This window comes from Gossypium hirsutum, chromosome A03 (genome assembly GCF_007990345.1).
Source record: "Gossypium hirsutum isolate 1008001.06 chromosome A03, Gossypium_hirsutum_v2.1, whole genome shotgun sequence".
NCBI lineage: Eukaryota > Viridiplantae > Streptophyta > Magnoliopsida > Malvales > Malvaceae > Gossypium > Gossypium hirsutum.
In genome coordinates this window covers 23,457,429-23,479,809 of record NC_053426.1, presented here as the reverse complement: position 1 = coordinate 23,479,809, position 22,381 = coordinate 23,457,429, and the positions used below count along the sequence as shown (strand labels likewise).

General features: G+C 34.2%; 1 long non-coding RNA gene across 1 annotated transcript; it reads right to left on the bottom strand.

The window, feature by feature from the left end:
- Positions 1–5,650: 5,650 nt before the first annotated feature.
- Positions 5,651–6,956, bottom strand: LOC107888151 (uncharacterized). Its single transcript, XR_001681299.2, has 2 exons — positions 6,711–6,956; positions 5,651–6,178 (listed from the first exon to the last, which is right to left on the bottom strand). It is a non-coding gene; the product is annotated as an uncharacterized lncRNA (long non-coding RNA).
- Positions 6,957–22,381: the final 15,425 nt, after the last annotated feature.

Here is a 22,381-nt window from a genome sequence, read left to right as displayed (position 1 = left end):
GAAAAAATAGCTTACATTAGTAGATTAACATAAACATATCATTAGTCTAATCGGAAATGAGAAACTGATTGAAAGATTAATATGTCGTTTATCTAATCCAATTCAAAAGATGCTTTGTCTTAAACATCAGAGTGGATGAATTTCAGAAGATAGAGACATAAATGTGTTTGAGTAAACTGACAGTACATTGGTCAAGACCCAAGTATAGAATAGATCTTATATTCGTTTATGGATTTATTCACTTCTAACGTTCATAATGTGACATACATTAATCCTGAGTGGATGTTGGATTATGTATGCATGACTCGTATACTTTGATGTAAGTAAAAGTCTTAGTTCAAATAGATAAGAAATCGAAAGCTAGTGTTTTAAGTATACGACTTATGCAGTATGTAGTATCATTCACAATAGTGTAATCCATGGTCCAAGAAATGGGTAAATGATATTCTCTCATTGGCATTACATGACAGATGAAAAGTAAACGCAGTGATGGGTTGTTTGTCTTTGTGATAAATGACTTAATTACTATTTAATAGTATTTGACTTTCAATGAATGAAGATGTAATGGTTACCGTGAGATAAAATAGGATCATATTAGGATAACATATTTATACAAAAGAGATTAACAATATCTTATAAGCGTAACACGTTTATAACAAGGTTATTAGACGAGCACTGCTCGAATAACTTTCGTAATGGTATGTAACTAAGGAGAGCTCAATCACAATACTATAGTGGAATGACTTCGTGACTAAATGAGTTTGTAATTAATAGGCTAAAAGTTTGAACTTGATTATAAATCATTTGAGACCTAATTATATATGTTCAATAGGTCCCCCTACTAGCTTGTTGAAACCATAAATGAATTGCATAAAGAATCAAATGAATAGAAATGGATGAAATGGTAAAGGTATAGAAATGGGTTACATTCAGAATTGAATGTGTTCTTTCACTAAATATGGAAATTACATGAGAATTAATTTAAAATTTTTAATTATTATTTAATTAAATAATTAAAGTTCGAAAATAGAATTAAATTAATTGGTTACTATGAATCCACTGAATAAGAAAATTAAATATATTTTCTTATAAATTCTTTTACTGTAAAGTTGTCATGACTTTAACGAAATTAAAATTAAATTAAGAAAATTATTTAATTAAAAATTAATTTTTACTTTGGAAAATAGAAAAACATGTACTAAGTTGGATTAAATTACAAAGTATTAGGTTAAAAGCTAAGGAAACACATATTTGACCTAATACAAGAGAGGCTAAAAACCCCTCATAATACATATGAGGGGCAGCAACCCTAGTATATTTAACTATGGTGTGTCACCCCTCTCCTAGTAGAACTAAGGGATTAGTTTTTCTATCAAATAAGTATTATTTGTATTTTACTAATTCAATCAGGATTCTTCTATCCATCCCTAAAAATAGATGGCACTAATAGAGTTTAAAATGTACAACTTTGAGATATTTTTATTCTACCCGAAAATAGTGAGAATTTATTTTCTAAGCATAAATTTTATTTTCTAGGAATAATAATTCTACCGGTTTCTATTAAGATAGAATTATTTTCTTACTAAAAGTAAAAAAATATTTTTGGTTTTATGTTTGATTCGTGATTGTTCAAGACCACACTCGAAGTGATTCGTGGCACGAGAATAGTGGAGAAGGTTGTTCGGTTAAAATTCGAGAACATTTAAGATTCGTCTCGCACAAAGCACGGGTACTTTTCGAGAAAAATTTATTTCTATAAATTTCACAAATCATCTTGATAACTCTAGGATATATAGCTATTTTATTATTCTTAAGCTTATATTTCAATCAAGTTAAGAGCGATTTAGAGTATTTTTTTTCTAATTGTTTTAGTTATATTTATGTTAAGTAGTTAACTTTTAAAACTTTTATTTTAATAATATATATTTGCCAAATTAGACACTGAAAATGTGAAATTTTATTTTTGAAGGTGGCTAATAGAACATTGAAAAGGTGGAGAAAATAATATGCTCATTTTTTACATCTAAAGCCCCAATGTTGCAGCAAAGCCGTAAAGTCGAGCCTAACGAGAACAAATTGGGAAGCTCACACTTAAAGAATGCCACATCAGCTTTTGGGTTTAACACATCTTTTAATCAAGTGCGGATAATCATTAAGAATCAAAAAGAATAAGCTATGCGAAAATGTAAAGGCTCAAACACTCTCAAGAGGACAAAAAAATAATAGGAAAGGGAGTTGACCTAGCCTACAATCTTTTTGGGGATATAAATATCACACTTTGAAAACATAGAGGGGGATTCGTCGGGTGCAAAAAGAAAAGAACATCACTTTTTCAGAAGAAAGCAAGTCTGGGAAGAAAAAGATTCAAAGATGAAGAAAGAGAGAAGAACGTTTTGCCTTTTATTTCTTTTCTTTTGCTATTTTGAACCATGGTTGAGTTGTGATTGATTGTTTTTCATTTGATGATTATAGGCTAAGCATTTGTTAGCTAAAATAATTATGAAACCCTAATATGGGATTATTGATACTTTGATAAGGATAATTGTTGCAATATGAGGTTTATTCATTCAAGTGTTATTCATGTTTAATACTTGCTGTTGTTTGATCAACATTAGTGGATAATTCAGTTAATTGTTAATTCTGAAAAGTTGTGATTAATGGACATAAAACTTGAATGGTGCACGTTCAATTTTTTTTTTATTTTAAATGTGTAATGATATAGACATATATTGTTACCGTGCATAATCCTATAAGAATGGTGCTTGCAATTGTATTCTTGACATTAATTTGGCATAGAATATGTTAAATTAGTTATAGGATTAAGCATAGAGACTTCGAGAGAAGCCTATAAATTGTCGATTCCAAGTTAACAAAATGTCTTAATACTGCAGCATTGTCGCAACATCACTACCAATAATTGCATATTAGGGGAAATAATTATTTTGGCTCTTCAATTAATTGCTATTAATTTGTGTTACTATTTTTAAATTGTTTTGCATATTTCTTTGAATCCAATCATATTTTTATTTGCTTTCCAAATTGTCATTTTTTTATTTTTTTAATTTATGTTTTAAAATTAGTCCCTTTTGGAAATGATAATTCTAGTATTTACTACTATATTAATTGCTAGTGATTGTGTACACTTGCACATCATAAGAAAATTCATGACGCGGCTCAATCTCCAAAATTTTATTTTTTCGTTGTTACAGAAAACCATTTTTAAACCAAAATTTTTCCAACACGCCCTTCTGTAATTAAAACAAGTAATATTATTTGAGTGTATTTAAGTCTTTTCACTTTAAAAAAATATATAAATATATGCATATGATGAAATTTGAACCCACATCTATTGCATTAATAAAACCTTTAATTTTTCAATCAACTAAAACTTCATTTTTGATATTTTTATACATTTTTATTTTATTATGCACACTTTATTAATAATGTATTTGATTGAGTTGGTGTCACAAGTTAACTCTACACCAACTCAAGATTGATGACAACACCATGATAAACAATTTAATCTAATTTTTTTTCATTTTAATAGCGTACATATTCCATGTGTTATTATTAATTAGTGTCTAACCATACGTTTCATTATTTATTGCATGTTATTTTTAAATAGAAATTTGTGTTCTAAATTTGTGGTTTCGACATGCATACGCGTGTGATAAAAATTTTTAGATTAAGTAATGTAATTTACTTATTATTGCACTCATAATTAATTAAGTGGTATTTTTATTATAATTATGGATTAATTATGTTAGAATAATATTTAAAATATTTTATTTGTTGAGGGAAGTTGACTTTTTTGCTCAAATGTTTGAAAGTGACCGGTATATAAAATGGGAGCTCGAGTTTCTAATGAGGTAAACCATATGTGTTTCGCATGATTGGACGTGAATCTAAATACTATAGGATATAGGGCATTATTATTGCATGAGAATGCTACCACATGAGTATGGTTTGCCTTATCAAGCATTTGATGAGACACTTCTTTTTTTGTGAACTAGTTGTCTCTTCAGGTATCTGAGTCTTCAATAAAGTCAAAAGGCAAAGCCTCCCACCGAAATTAATATCGACTCGTTGAAGGGTCTACCAACTCCCAAAGAATCGTACATCGCAAACTTATCACAATGGAGTTGATCTCCCCTCAATAGTATTTTATAGTTATTATGAATATTTATATATTATTGTTTTATTAATATCATATTAGTATCATTTATGTCCCATTTTAATTTTTTTATTGTATTAGTAGCTTGTAATAATATGACACTATCTTTAACTCCCTCACTTTCATAGGGCTTTGGAACCTACAGTTGAAACTTGCAAAGAAAATAACTAATGATAATAAAAGTGCCCTATAAAGATGGCATTGTGATAAGAACAAAGAAAACAAGAATGTAACAAATTGTTTATGCAATTCAATTTCTCACTATCTTTAATATCAATTCCAATACAACAATTGATTTAAGTCTTATCTCAACTCAAAATAGTAACCTCACTTTTGTACCTAAAGATCTAGATCATTCACCTCTAAGTTCTCCCCCTGAAAACTTATGTTGTAAACCAAGCAATAAACTTGTTTACGCTCTCAATTACAAGTTCCTCAATGATCAAATAAGTGCTAATGTACTCGATAAAAAACCTATACAAGTCTCTTCAAATATTTAGGAATTTGAGACTTACTAACATACTAGATTGATTACAATCAATTCCCTTGCTATACAACAGCTAAAATAGCATACACAATATTCTATTAAATTCCAAGATAAAGTAGAATCATTTGGAGATAAGTCCTGAATGCAATATCAATTCAATATCCTTACTTCAATTCAATCTAATCTAATCCAATTTGGTCCAATCTGATTGCTTGATTTAATATGATCCAATCATCAAGATTTGTTGCTTCAAATGGATGGTTCTTCATAGATGGGTTGTCATCTACCACAATATCACCAAGCTTCTCAATCCAAGAATTTTCTTCTAAAATATTTTCAACTCCAAATATTACAAATTAGGTTGTCTGTCGTAGTGCTAACCACAGTGGCCACTACTGCTAACACTGTGTGAGTTACTACTCATATACTTGCTTCAACAATAAAACATTTATCAAGGTTGAACAAGCTTTCCATATTTAGAGCACGAATCCAGGTAACCTAAGCAAACTTCAATCCATCACGATCTACTAAAATTTCTTTAAATCAATTACCCTGTATATAAAGATACAAAAGATTTAGATAAATCTTCATAAAGCCAACCCATATTTTGGTCAAACTTAAAAAGTTTTGAAAAATACCCTTGCTTGATTCATTCTCTTCTTTAATAATAAACACAAGATTTTTTTTTGCATAAAATCCTCAAAAAGATACAAGAAAATAATTAAGATATTTTGGCTAAGTAGACAACAAATAAGGCAAATTATAAAACTTGCATAATAGCAAGTGCAGTGGTCACTGCTAAAGTTATTGGTCTCGTAACTTGCCTCAAGACTAGGGATTTATAATTGTTTTCAATAATTTATTTGATTAAATAATTTATTTAAATTAAGAAAAAGTAACTAATTAATTTTTAAGAACTAATAATATTAATATATTATGTGTAGCAGCCCAAATCTGCCCGGGCCTTAAAACCAAAAACAAAAAATAAATGAATAAATGAATATTTATTTATTTTAAAAGTCCGTTAAAAAGTCCAAACCCAATAACCCTTACAAACAGACCCATTACCCAAACTAATCTACTACAGACCCAACACACTCGGACCCAAAAGGCCCAATGACTTAAAACACCAGTAGGAAACCCTAAGGTTTCCTTGGAACCTCAGCGCCGCAGGAGCAGTTCCAGAAGCTTCGCCACGTCAGAGCCATTCCAGCTCCCAAAGCAAGGGCCATCAATAGCCCTGTCCCCTCACGTCACCCCAGTTGGCCCTCATCAATACTGGTCAGATCGATGGTCACCACGCATGAGGTCCCATCAAAGCACTGACCAGAGGCTTTGGGCACTCCGAACGTCACCGCCGTTTGCCTCACAATGATCGAGTGGCTTAAACATCACCACCATCAGTGCACCGTGATCTCAGGCCTCACCACTGACCTTTGCGCCTCCATCGGTGCCGAGATCTTCGCAGCAGAGGCCGTCCTGTGGTCACCAGGCAAGATTCGCATCCACAACGCGATCTTCGCCGGATTTTTGGTACGTGCAAGACAGAAAAAGGAAACCAACAGAAACGGAAAAGAAAAACGGAGCAGAAAAGGAAACCAAACAGACAAAAATGGCAAGAAATAACAGCAGATAAACTGAAACAAACAAGGAAAGAAATCAAAGATTTCTTTCCTAAACATGCATAGTCTAAAGGCTATAAAGCCTTTCTTCATATTTATAATTGGAGGGTTTTTTTACACGCACAGATACACATATACAGAGGTAGGAAGACACAAGCAGAGAGATAACAGAGGAGAGATTTACACAGCACACAGAGAGAAAAAACAGTGAGAAAAAGCAAAAAAAGAAAAAGAAAAAAGTGAACAGTTGTAATCTTTTTTTTCGAAGCATATATAAAAAAGAAAATAGTTTCTTGCTCGAAAGGTAATTTGAAACGTTTCTTCATTTTATTATTTTTTATTTTTCTTACCTGTTTGCTTGCGAGTGTGTGTTTACAGGCATTTTTATGAAAAAGTAATAAAGAAAAGAGAAAGGGGAAGTGATTACCTGAAGATTTGCAAAGAAAAGATGGTTTTTTTTTCGAACCCTAGCCACTGTATGCAGTTGTCCTGATGACGGCGTGTTGGCGCGTAAAGACTATGCACGACGGGGCTCGAGGATGAGCGGTGATGGCCCCCTAGTCCGAGCTCAGAGGGCCAGAGGATTTTTTTAGAGGCTCTCTCTGGTTTTGTTTTTGGGTAAAAAGGGCTGAAATGGTTTTTGAACTAAGAAATAGTCTTATATAGCTTCTACTAAACGACACCGTTTTTGCTTAACTCAATAAGCAGCAAAACGATGTCGTTTTGAATATAATCCAGGAAAGATTCGCATGTTGACCCGACCCGGAGAGAATCCGCGTGTTTATTTTGGGTTATTTATTCAATTAATCCTCCCGCATTTCTAACATTTATGATTTTGTTTTATTTTATTTTTAATTTAGCCCTAACATTTTAATTTTTTTTCAATTTGGTCCTCACAGTGACTTTAAAACTGTATTCGTGGAAACGGTGTCGTTTTGGGATTAGGTCAAATTGCCCAGTGAGTCCCTCAATTTTAACGCGCTTTCCAAATAGGCCCAATTTTTTTTATATTTTTCTAATTAGCCCAAAGTTTTTAATTGCTTTTAATTTTAGTCCTCTTACACTTTTAAATTTATTTATTTTAAATATTATTATTTATTTACTGTATATTATTATTTTATATTATATTAATACTCATTATTATTTTATATTAAAAATTATATGTTATATTTATATACTTTATTATTAAATATTGGAAATGCATTTATTTTATTATATTATATATTATTATATTATTTTATATGGTGTATATATTATTTATATTTTATTATATATAAAAATATTAATTAAATATTTTTTAAATATATGTATTATATTCTAGAAAATAGTATAAAAATCATTTTTATTATTTCAAAATATGTATTAAATATGTTATATTTTTGTCCATTATCATTTATTACCCCAAATGTGTTGTCTTCTTGTTTTTTATGAAAGTTTGTTTTAATATATACATACTCTTATTGCATGAATTATTTATTGTTATTAAAATTATGTTGGTATGAAAATTATTCATGTCGTATTGGTAACTTATATTTGCATATCTTACTTGCTTTATTTGCTATGGAACATTAATGCATGAAATTTATGTTGCCTATGTTTAATCACATGAAATATGAATGTTATATTGTATCTTCTATGCTATATTTATATCAAAACATGTATTATAATAGTTTAATTTTACCCTGTAATATATTATTTTGATTGTATCATCGTTAAACACATAAATAAAGAAATGTTTTTTTCAAAAATAAAGGCAATGTTTTTGTATTCAGGAATTCAGGAAATAGTGCCCTAACATGCTGGGTTACGATTTCTCGTTTGTCTAAATGCCTAAAATACCCTTCTAAACGATTTTATAAATTACGAGGTGATTTCAGTTACAAGAGTTTTAAAATATTGTGTCTTATCATGCTGGATGTGATATTCGTATTCTTTTGGAACGAAGAAATCTTGGTTTTAAACTCAAACTATTTTAATTTCAAAAGGAATCATATTTTTAAATACTTTCAAAATTCTAGCATTAAAGACAAAAAGTTATTCAATTTGGTACCAATTATTTGGGCGTTACGAGGGTGCTAACCCTTCCTCGTACGTAACCAACTCCCGAACCCGTTTTCTTGATTTCGTAGACCAAAACAAATGATTTCAAACAAAAGTGGTTTGAAAGTGGTTCAATCACACTTAAACTGATTGGTGGCGACTCCCATTTTTTATTTTTCAAAAAGTCGAACCCGGTTTTTCCAAACACCTTTTAAAATGGTTTCGACATTATGATTTTAAGTAAACTACCAAAATAGTTGCTTTTGTTTGTCTCAAGTTACGTTTTAGTCACTTATGTTTGAAATGTTACGTTTTAGTCACTTACGTTATCGTGTTGTAACATTTTAGCCACTGAGTTGTTAATTATCGTTAATAGTGTAACAGAGAAGGGAGAAGGGACTAGTTTTAACAAATGAAAAACATAGAAAAGCGGGGGAAAATAAAGGGAGAAGCAGAAGAGAAAGGAAAAAAAAGTTAAAAAACATAAAACAAAAATTAAATTGCTCAAAACAAAAAAAAAATATAAGGGCCAATTGTATAATTTAACCTAAAATTTCCGTTTAAAATGATTATTTAATGTGTCATGTGAGCTTATCGTTATACTGTTAACGGCAATTAACAGTTTAATGACTAAAATATTACAACACGATAACGTAAGTGACTAAAACGTAACATTTCAAGCATAAGTGACTAAAATGTAACATAAGGTAAAGAAAAGTGACTATTTTAATAGTTTAGCCTATGATTTTTAATTATAAAAATTAAATTTAGTTATAATAAGAGTTTAGGATTAGTTAAGTATATTATATCTAGTCAAATTTGAGACAAACATTTTAAATATATAATTAAAAGTAAAATTATAAGATAATTCTTTCTCCGAGGGATTGAATTTGGAATTAAATAAACCTACAAAAGAACTATTTTATTTTTAAAAAGTTGCATAACTATTAATAATATTATATTTTGTTATGGTAAAAATCAAATTTATAATATTTATAAAAATTAATTATTTTAAATTTTAAAACACTTATTTTTTCGAGTAGTGAACAAATACGAAAGTCACCCACTGGTAAACGTATACTTTAACTCCATTAAATATATTTCTTTAAAAAAAAAAACTCCACTAGATAAATTATTTAAAATTTATTTTTTAAGAATTTATAACATTAAATGGTGGTTTAAGATAATAATTCAAAAAAAATTGCAAACAAATCAAATATGGATTTAAATTTATTGGAAAAATTGTAATTTTTTATAATTTTGAGACATATTCTCAATTGGTAAAGGTGGAAAGTTGAATCATAAATTATGGTTTTATATTCTACTTCAGGAGACCTTTACAATGGTATATCATATGCTCAAAATTATTGAGTGATGAATGAGAAATTGATATTCAAAGTAAGCTACTTGAGAATATTTGTTGAGAAAAAGAAAAGCTTAGATCTAACATTGGTTAAAGACTAAGTGTGAGATATGAATATATATGAGAACCCACTTAAAATGTAATTGAATGGCTAAGCTTGAAACATCATCTTGTGCATAGAGGGTACAGGTTTTAACTTCTTGGGGTTGGGATGCATAGGGGGTGAAAGTTCTAACTTCTTGGGGTTGGGGTGCACCTACACGATGTTGACAACGCAAAGTGTTCGGATTGATTAGGCCTAAAATGAGCCTATAAATATTTTAATTCAACACGAAATTTATTTTTCCTCAACAAATATATATAAAAAATCTGACTTAAAAAGACATATATCATGCATATTACCAAAATTCCTCCATTTTGAATACCTATAAAAAGGCTAAGACTTCTTCATAATTTTTTCATCGTATTGTTGTATCTTCGGAGACAGTCAACTGACATTTTTTGAAGTACCATAGGAGCGGTCGAATCTGTCTTAAGGAAATTGTGTTAAACAGGCCTCAACATTTAGTAAATCTCTATCCTGCTTTTCGATTTCTGGTTTTTGTTATGGTATTTATTAGTTTTCGTATTTGAAAATTTAAATATAAATTGTTTAGTTTATATTTTATTTTTATATATAAATCTTTGTTTATTTATATTTATATATTTTGTTTGCTAATGTGTTTTGTCCAACAAAATTAACTTGAAAGTAAATATATGAACAATGTAACACCCCACACCCGAGCCCTACGCTGGGGCAGAATACGAGGCTTTACCCCACTTAAACACATGCAGACAAACGTTCCAAGTCACTAGGGATTGCTCAAAATTTTAAAAATTTTGGAATTATGTCTAAACTTCTTTAACATGGGCTTACGAAAACCCAAACATCCCTTGGAACCAACTCGGGTCCTTAAATCGACTAAATAAAAATAACTCTTGAAACAGGGCACACGCCCGTGTGGAAGGGATACACACCCGTGTGGTCATTATAACATGGCTGTGCTAATGTCCCGTGTGACACACACAGCCTAAGCATCTAGGGACATGCCCCGTGTCCCATACCCGTATGAATTAAATTCTAAATTCGAACCTACTGGGGTTTTCACACGGCCTGTCACATGCCCGTGTCTATGGCCCGTGTCCCTCACACGGCCATGACACGCCCGTGTTTTAGCTCGTGTCTAAAAACCTTGACATTTTGTTTCTGACATCAGCACCCAATTTGGGGCACACGGCCAAGACACACGCCCGTGGCTAAAGGCCGTGTCCTCTACACGGTTGAGACACACGGCTGTGTCTCTGCCCGTGTGTTTACTACCATGCATTCTGACTTATAAATTTTATGTGCAGGGGATACACGACCGAACAACACGCCCATGGGACTGACCGTATGTCACACACGACTTAGACACACGCCCGTGTGTCTACTCGTGTGGATGATATAAGGCTATCTACCAAGCCTTTGCCACCCTGAAACAAAATATAACATCAACCAACACATCAAATATTAACTTAATATGATTTCTCAACCAAACAACCATAGTTAAAACCGATATACATTACAAATATTCAACCATGCCAACAATTTCACATTCATGAAAGGCTAGCTTGCATTCACATAATAACTTTCAATATTAGTCATTTTCCATGGCCTTATACAAAATGAATCAAATGCTAAAGTAATCCAACATATTGGCCAATTAACAATGACACAAAACTCAAAAGTCAGAGTCTTATACATGCCATAATCGAAATAAAAGATCTAACTATACCAAGTGCTTCGATTAATAGTGTGATCGATGCCTCCGACGTCTGTTGATCCACAAGCTAATTAGGCGGCTATAAGAAAATGGAAAGAAACAAGGTAAGCATAAAGCTAAGTTGTATGATAATAAACAACAACTACTTATCATAAAACAATATGCTCATAACCTTTCATAGTTTATTCATGAGTACCATAAATAAATGTAAGTACAACTTACTCATCACCATCCAATACAACTCATATTGCATGCATTGAGCCCATTCTCATACATTTCAATTAGGTACCTGTACCACTCATCACATGATCATAACTTTTCTCATTTCGATATAAATCATTAACCTTTTGTTGAACCATTTGGAATACTACCGAATACTCAATAGCCCTAACATGGGTTAAAATGTTGACGCCATGTCCCAGACATAGTCTTACACAGGCTTTCATATAGCGAGGCCGATGCCATATTCTAGACATGTCTTACACTGGCTCTCATCTATCGGTGTCAATGCCATGTCCCAGACAGGTCTTACATTGACACACCACAAGCTGACGCCATCTCCCAGACAGGTCCTACACTAGCTTGTATATTGCAAGGCTGAAGCATGTCCCAAACATGTCTTACACTAGCTCTCGTCTCAATGCCGATGCATGTCCTGGACATGTCTTACAGTAGCTTCAATATCTCGAGGCCGATGCATGTCCCAGACATGTCTTACACTGGCTCTCATGCTATCGCTAATGCATGTCCCAGACATGTCTTACACTAGCACACATATCACCTATTATCAGGGTGTAACATCCTATACTCGTAACCCACGCCAGGTCGGAGTACAAGGCATTACCTAACTTTATCTCATGCATACAAACAGTCTCAAGTCACTGAGACTTGGTCCAAATTAAAACTTTTTCAATTTCTACTTTAAACTTTTTATTATGGGCCTACAAGCCCCAAATCGACCGTTAAAAACTATTCGAAACCATTCTGGGTCCTTAAACCAACCTTAAGAAATTTGCCTTAAAATAGGGCACACTCCCGTGTGGAAGGGTAACACGCCCGTGTGACCATTTTGACATGGTCGTGCTGGTGGTCCGAGTGGCTCACACGGCCTAAGCACCCTGGGACACGCCCGTGTCCCTCACCCTTGTGGAATTGAATTCTAATTCACACCTACAAGGGTTTTCACATGGCCAGAAACACGCCCGTGTCAATGTCCCGTATCCCTCACACGGCCACAACACACCCGTGTCTTAACCCGTGTACAAAAACCTAGGTAATTTGTTTTTGACGTCAGCATTCCTAAATTGTCACACGGCCAAGGCACATACCCGTGTACTAGGCCGTGTCCTCCACACGGCTGAGACACAAGGCCGTGTCTCTGCCCGTGTTTTTATTATCATGCATACTAACATCAAATTTTTACGTGCAAAGGTCACACAGCCAAACCATACGTCTATAGGGCTGGCCGTGTGTCATACACGGCCTAGACACACGCCCGTGTGGGCAATATAAGGCTATTTACCAAACCTCATTGCCACCCTTTCATACTTATTTTCACGCAAATACCAGCGAATACCAAAACAAGCATAATTTCCAAAATCAAATCAGCCGCAATAGACATTCATTTAACCATGTAGATGCAACTTTTATAAACTCAAAATAAATATTAGCCATTATTCATGGCTTAATACTAAGTGTGGGATCTATCCCAAGCCAACACATTTGGCCAAATCTCCAAGACTCAAAATAATAAGTTCTAATCCTATACATGTCATATTCAAAAATATAAATCCAACTATACCGAATGTTTCGGCTAATAGTGTGATCAATATCTCTGACTACTGGTGATCCTTGAGCTAGTAAGGCAGCACTGAAAGAAAGGGAAAAGAAAGGGAGTAAGCATAAAGCTTAGTAAGTTGCATATAAATAAATATACAACAATAAGTCTACAATTTACCAACAACTTATGATACCAAAGTGGGCATAAGCATTACTTACTCTTTACTTCATACAAATTACATAGCATATACAATGAGTTCACATCTTATACATATGTATCACTTAGGTACTTGTAATACTCATAATATGGTTATACTTTTCTCATTAACTTAAATTTATAACTCTCGTCGTTGAACCATTCGGAACACTATCTGATATTCCATAGGCCTTAATCATGGGTAAAGTGCCGATGCCATGTCCTAGACATGGTCTTACACTGGCTATCATCTTCGAGGCAGATGCCATGTCCCAGACATGGTCTTACAGTAGCTTTCCCATAACCATGCCAATGCCATGTCCTAGACATGGTCTTACAGTGACACATCTCGTAGCCGATGCATGTCCCAGACATGTCTTACACTAGCACTCGTCTCAATGCTGATGCCCTGTCCCAGACATAGTCTTACACTGGCTCTCATAATGTGGCCGATGCATGTCGCAGACATGTCTTACACTAGCTCACACAAATGACCCAACTAATACGGCATGAATATCCGGTTTACTTCCTACGGTCCCAACGGGAATTCTACTATCTCAATGATCATTACACATTCTCAATCTCGAACTCAAGCAATTCATGCCATATCTATTCAATGAAAATTTAAATACGGATAGTAGCAATGTAGTTATATTATTTACATACAACTTACCTTGGATTTCAAAATGTAGATACTATACGGTTTAGTCGATTTGCTTGGCTTTTCCCCGATCTTGGTTCGGATTTGACAATTCTTGATCTATATTATCAAAATACACTCATTTAGTCACTAATTACAATTAGAAAATTGAAAATTCACATTTTCGGTAAAATGACCTTTTTCCCCTAGACTTTGGCAAAATGACCATTTTACCCCCTATGCCCGAAAATCAATTTTTATCAAATTTTTTCGCCTCTTAAGCTTAGCTGAACTCTTTTTACTCTTACAGCAACCTAAAATTCCCACTATTTCACACATTTATCACTTATTTTGCAACTTATGCAAAATAGTCCCTTTAGGTGTTTTCATGCTAACACCTTTCAAAAAAGTTGTTTATAAGAGAACCAAGACTCATTTTCTTCCATAAAAACTCAGCAAACAACACAAATTCTGCAAAATCCTAAACTCTTGATCATTTTGCAAGATAGCACCCTCATTTGAAAACTCATGTTTCAAGAGTCTCAAAACTACAAAAATATTTTAGAAAAGCCATTAGGATTCACTTACTTATGAGTGCTTCAAGTTGCTGAAAATTTTTGATCTGATAATTTCAGCTAAGAAGAAATGGGAAATCGGGTGATATCATTTCCTTTTTCTATTTTCTATTTTAGTCAAAATTAGTCACCTAATCCCACCAAAAATTGAAAATTTTGACCACACATGTCTCCTATGGCCCGCCACCCTATTTCTAAGGGTCTAATTGCCCTTTAGAGGCCCCCAATTTAGGTTCTCTAGCTATTTAACACCTTTAGCTATCAATTAGGCCTTTTACACTTTATGCGATTTGGTCATTTTTCATAATCGGGCTCACAAATGTCAAAATTAATTCACCAAATTTTTCATGTACTATATAAACATGCTATGACTCCAAAATAATAATAAAGTAATTTCTCCAACTTCAAATTTGTGGTCCTAAGACCACTATTCTGACTAGGCCCTAAATCGAGCTGTTACACACAGTACAAATATCCAAGTCTATTCCAAATGTTCAACGAAAGTCTTTACTAAGTAAATTTCTCAACATGTATTCTCATATTCAAAATCAAGACAATTTAGGCCATATCAACTCAATTACACATCATAAAGCTATAGTTGTATTATTAACATACAATTTACCTCGGTATTCAAAATATAGCGACTATTTTTCCTCGGTGTAGGCCCAGATTTTATAATTCTTGATCTATAATAATGAAAATTCACACATTTAATCATTTTATTAATCTAGGTGCTCAACAATTCATAATTGGGAAAAATGACCATTTTGCCCTTAGACTTTCACAAAATGATCATTTTACCCTTAAACCAGAAAATCAATTTTTATCGAATTTCCTTGTTAGCCAAGCCTAACCGACCATTTATTACTCTTATGAAAACCCCCAAATTCCTAATATTTCACAACATTATTATCTATTTTACAAACTTTACAAAATGGTCCTATTAGGGTTTTCATGAGAAGTCCCTTCACAAAAGTTGCTTATTTCACAACCATGATTCATTTTCTTCCATAAGATTTCAGAAAACAACATGAACATTCTCATGGTAAAACCTAGACTTTCAACCATTTTACAAAATAGTCCCCTCATTTGAAAGCCCATGCAACAAGGGTTCTAAAAATACAAAAATCATCAAGAAAGACCATCAAAATCACTTATTTGAAAGGGTTACAAGTTGCTGAAATTTTCAACCTTTCAAACCCCAACAATGGCTGAATTTTTGGTGGAGAAGAAATGGTGAAAATGGATGATATCATCTTTCTTTTATTTTATTTCTATTTTAGTCAAATAAGCTACCAAAACCCAGCCAAGCACTCATTTTAAGGTCTATTTTCCCTTTAAAGACCCCCAATTTTGGTTCTCTAGCTATTTAACACCCTTAGCTATCAAATAGGACCTTGCACTTTATGCGATTTAGTCATTTTTTGCGATTAAACTCTCAAACGCTAAAACTAATTCACCAAATTTTTCATGCACCTTTATAATCATGTCATCACACATAAAATAATATTAAAATAATTTCTATGGCTTCAGAACAGTGGTTTCGTAACCACTGTTCTGACTAGCCCCAAAATTGGGCTGTTACAATTCTCCCCCTTAAGGATTTTCGTCCCCGAAAATCTTGCCGGTGAATAAGTTTGGGTATTGATCTCTCATAGTCTCTTCGGGTTCCTACGTGGCTTCCTCGACTCCATGTCTATGCCACAAAAACTTCACGAGCGCTACACTTTTATTTCTCAATTTCTTGACCTCTCGATCCAAAATCTTAATCGGTTCTTCACCATAGGTCATATCCGAGCTTATTTCAATTTCTTTAGGTGAAATCACGTGTGAGGGTCAGATCGGTAGCGGCGCAACATCGATACATGTAACACATCATGAATTTTTTGTAGCTCATGAGGCAAGGCTAATCGGTATGCTACCGGTCCAATTCTCCCAGTCACCTCATAAGGTCCACTAAACCGCCGGCTCAGCTTGCCTTTTCTACCGAATCTAAGGACCTTTTTCAGCGAGGATACTTTCAAAAACACTTTATCACCGACTAGGAACTCGATTTCCTTTCATTTTAAATCTGCATAGGATTTCTGTCGATCTGAAGCGGCTCTAAAGCAGTCACGAATCACCTTAACCTTCTCTTCAGTCTCTCTCACCAAATCGACCCCATGAATTCGATTCTTTCTCAGCTCAATCCAATACAATGGTGTTCGACACCTACGCCCATACAAAGCCTCAAAAGGTGTCATTTTCAAACTTGACTGATAACTGTTGTTGTAGGCGAATTCGAGCAGCGGTAAATACTTTTCCCAACTCCCTTGAAACTCTAGAACACAACACCGTAACATGTCTTCAAGGACTTGGATTACTCTCTTCGACTGGCCATTAGTTTGCGGGTGGAAAGTTGTGTTAAAATTCAACTTTGTCCCTAAAGTTTCTTGCAATTTCTTCCAAAACCTCGAGGTAAACCTTGAATCCCTATTCGAGATAATCGACAAGGGCACTCCGTGAAGTCTTACGATCTCCGAAACATACAAATCAGCCAATTTCTCAAGGGAGTAGTCGGTATGCACCGGTATAAAATATGCCAAATTTGTAAGCCTATCAACAACGACCCAAACAGAATTCTTTTTCCTTAGTGTTAAGGGCAATCCCGATACAAAATCCATGTTTACCCGGTGCCATTTCCACTCGGGAACCATCACAGGTTGAAGTAATCCCGAAGGTACTTGGTGTTCGGCCTTCACTTGTTGACAAACCAGACACTTAGAAACAAACTCAAAAATGTCTCTTTTCAACCCCGACCACCAGTACAACTTCTTCAAGTTGTTATACATTTTCACACTACCCGGATGGATAGACAAGCAACCACTATGTGTCTCTCGTAAAATCTTCTGAATAAGCTCATTATATTTGGGTACACAAACCCTATCTTGGAACATCAAGCAGCCTTCGGTATTAATCTGAAAATCTGATTCATCACCCAACTCACACTGAGCCACCTTAGCTTGTAAGTCCTTACCACCTTTCTGAGCCTCACGAATCTCTTGAAGGAACATAGGTCTAGCTCTCATCTCGGCTAGAATTTAACCATCATCAACCACAGTTAATTGAGTATTCATAGCCCTCAAGGTGAATAATGACTTTCTACTCAGAGCGTCAACGAGTACATTCGCCTTTCCCGAATGGTAGTCAATCACCAACTCGTAATCCTTTATCAACTCAACCACCTTCATTGCCGTAAATTCAGCTCCTTCTGAGTCATCAAATACTTTAGACTCTTATGGTCGGTGAATACTCAGCATCTCTCGCCATACAAATGGTGTCTCCAAATTTTCAACGCGAACACGATGGCAGCCAACTCCAAATCGTGCATCAAATAATTCTTCTCGTGTGGCTTTAACTGTCTCGAAGCATATGCTATCACTTTTCCTTCTTGCATGAGCATGCACCCTAATCCATTTAAGGAGGCGTCACTATATACCATGAATTCTTTCCCCTATTCTGTTGGGGCTTCAGTCAACAAAGCTATTAGTTTGTCGAAACTCTGTTGGCATTTCTCTATTCATTCAAACTTGACATCCTTTTGTAACAACCTTGTCATCGGAGTAGCTATTATCGAGAATCCATTCACAATTCTCATGTAGTATCCAGCCAAACCTAAAAAGCTTCAAATCTCTGACACATTCTTCGGCAGTTTCCACTCAACAATAGCCGAGATCTTACTTGGGTCAACTCTGATCACATCTCCTTACACGATATGTCCTAGAAATCCAACCTCTTTAAGCCAAAATTCACTCTTAGTGAACTTGGCATATAACTGCTTATCTCTCAAGGTTTGTAAAACCGTTCTCAGATGCTTCGCGTGCTCACTCTCATCACGTGAGTAAATCAGTATGTCATCAATAAAGACCACTACAAACTTATCCAAATACGGCTGGAAAATGCAGTTCATCAACTCCATAAACACCGTAGGGGTATTTGTTAAACCAAAGGGCATAACAAGAAACTCATAGTGCCCATACCTTGTCCTAAACGTGATTTTCGATACATCTTGCTCCTTAACCCTTAGGTGGTAGTAGCCAGACCTTAACTCGATTTTAGAAAACATGGTAGCTCCCTTCAACTGATCGAATAAATCATCGATCCTTGGCAAGGGGTACTTGTTCTTCACAGTGACCTTGTTGAGCTAATTATAATCTATACATAACTTCATCAATCCGTCTTTCTTTTTCACAAAAAGTACCGGAGCACCCCATGAGGAAAAACTCGGTCTCACAAAACCCTTATCAGCCAATTCTTGTAGTTGAACCTTCAACTCCTTCAACTCCATAGGAGTCATTCTATACGGAGCAATCGAGATGGGTGTCGTACCGGGGACTAACTCAATTCTAAATTCAAGTTCTCTCACGAGAGGTAATCCGGGTAATTCCTCCGGAAACACATCTGTAAACTTACAAACCACTGGTACCGATTCAATTTTCGACTCAGAGACTTGAGTATTCAGAACAAAAGCGAGATAAGCCTCATACCCTTTTCTCAAATATCTCACTGCCAGCATAGATGATATCACCATAGACAAGTTATTTGTTCTATTCAATTCAACCAGAAGACATCCCCTATAACAACCCTATCTTGTAACCGTTGCCGGAATAGGTAAGGGGCATTACTAGACAGACAGAACATTTCAGACCGATTCAATATAACAGATATCACATAACATTAATACATGAGCAATCATCAACAATTTATCCCTTATGATGGTCTATGAGACCTAAAACATACTTTTAAGGAAAGTCGGGACTAAACCGAACACATTCATAAATTTCAGAACTCAGAAAATTTTTCAATTCTGTTAAAGTCACACGCCTATATGACCCGGCCGTGTGCCTCACACGGGCACCAGACACGCCCATGTGATCCAACTGCGCCAAAACAGAGCATACATACTGACTTTCACCCACGGCCACCAGTTACGCCCGTGTGCTATAGCCGTGTGATACTTAGCTAGCTACTGGCTTTAGCCCACGGCCATATGACATGCCCATGTGTCTTAACCATGTGATCTTAAGAGGTTACTACTTTGCATACACGGCCACAAGGCATGCTCATGTTCCCTGACCGTGTGGCACAATGCAGGCTTGGTTTAAGCCAACTTGCCACCCCTATTTGGGTCATTCCTACAAGCAATATTAAGCAACTTATATACCAAAATTTTCAGCCAATTCCATGCTCAACACATGCTTCATTATAACTAAATCATCATCGTTCAATAACCTATTCAAATCCATACCAAAACACATTAAAAATCTTATTACAACAACATGCCAAAATACTCATTTCATAACTCACTTATGGCACCTTCTAACCCATGCTTAAACTTACCATTTCCTCAACTTGGTACATTTCAAAATGACCCACATACAATGCTATATAACCATTACAAACATACACAATTTGGCATCACAAACCATTACCAAAACTAAGCACAAACATACCAGTTGATAGCCAACTCTCATGGCATAACATATATACATATCAAAGCTTAAATATATATACATTCTAGCCTATACATGCCATACCTAAAAATATTTACATTTTCAAATGTATCAAAATGAGTTCGATAGTATGGTGATGATCCTTGATGGTCCTCGAGCTTGTGGTAGCTTCGATATCTATAAAACAATTCAAGCACGCACACATAGTAAGCTTTCAAAAGCTTAGTAAGCTCGTACTAAAATTATCAACAGTGTATAAACATAAAACATCAATACATAAATATATATAAATTCTCAAATCATCTATCAAATCTATACCAATCTGATCCATAAGTTCATAATAATTCAATGAACTTCACCTAGATAATGTCGTATACCAAAAAGGTATCATACTTACCTGGATCTTCCCATACTTATTCACTTTCATTCTTACCTCTTGCTTGAGTAATTCAAGACTTTTCGTAAACTATTCATACTTTAACATCTGCACACTTAGTGTTGTAAGAGTTACCCGAAGCTAAAATGATTCCGCACACTTAATGCCATTTTAGTTAGCTGAAGCTAAGTTGGTATCGCACACTTAGTGCCTTATATAGCCGAAGCTATTCCAACTTGCACATTTAGTGCCATTTGTAGCCGAAACTATATTAAACCGCACGCTTAGTGCCAAGCATAGTCGAATAACATTATGCTCAAATTGTAATCAAATATCTATACAATTTATGCATTACCAACGCATTAAAACATAGCTTTAACATCACTTATTACGTACGAACTTACCTCGCACTCGGAATTGTCGATTTGAATTGTCTAATCGATAACCTTCGACTTTCCTCGATCTAAGTTCGAATTCCTCCTTTCTTGATCTATATGTTTTCAAAATTAACCCTTTATTCACCAAATAATCCAGTTCAATCCATAAACACATATTTAGGGCATTTTACAAGCTAGCCCTCATATTTTCACATTTCGACACTTTAGTCCCTATTTCATAAATTCACAAAATACACATAATTTACATATACACAAGCTTAGTCGAATTCTCCTAGTGCTCATACTAGTCCACACATTTCATTTATTTCACATTTTAGTCCCTCAAAATAACATTTTTACAATTTAGCCCAAATTGCTCAAATTCATCGAAAATCCAAAAACAAAACATTCTAACACAACATCAAGCTTTCTTAATTCATCATATAACATCACAAAGCTCATGAATTCATCCATGGCACATTTTCAAATCATCAACAAAATCAGAAATTGAGGCATGGGCTAGTTACAATACTTAACAACGATCACAAAAACGTAGAAATTATCAAAAACCGATCAAAACTCATACCTTAATTAAGCCTTGTGTGCGCCGAAACTTAAAGCTCTTCAAACATAGGTTTTCTTTTCTATTTTTGGTGGATGAACATACATAATGGCCTTATTTTTCATATTTTTTTATAATAATATTTACATAATAAACATTTTACCATTATAACCTTTGTTAAACCATTATAAAATCACATAATGGATGGTTATTAATGTCCATTCAAACTTCCAATGGTCAAATAACCACATAAGGACCTCTTATTTACAAAGCCATATCATATAGACACTTTAACAAGTAGCAGGCAACTTTTACATTTTACGCGATTAGGTCCTTTTTTCAAAATTAAGCACACAAACATTCAAATTTTCATACGAGACTTTCACCCATGCTCATTCATATATAATAGGCATGGAAAATAATATTAAAATATTTTTCTAATTCGGATATGTGGTTCCGAAACAACTATTCCGACTAGGGTCAAAATCGGACTGTTACATCCCCGTTTTCACACTTCAACTCAATAACTTTTCTTCCACAGTCTACTACAACACTATGAGAACTCAACCAATCCATCCCAAGGATTACATCAAATTCATTGAACGGCAATAACATCAAGTTAGTTGAAAAACAGTGACCTCTAATTGTCAAAGGACAATTTCTACACACTTGATCAACTAACACATGTCTGCCTAAAGGGTTCGACACTTTTATCACAAATTCGGTAGACTCTACTAGCATGTTCATACGGGGTATCAATTCTATACAAATATAAGAGTGGATAGACCTCAAATCAATTAAAGCAACAACAGGTGTATCATGGATAGAAAAGGTACCCGTGATCACATCGGGAGACTCTGCCTCTTCATGGGCATGTATCGCATAGGTCCTTGCAG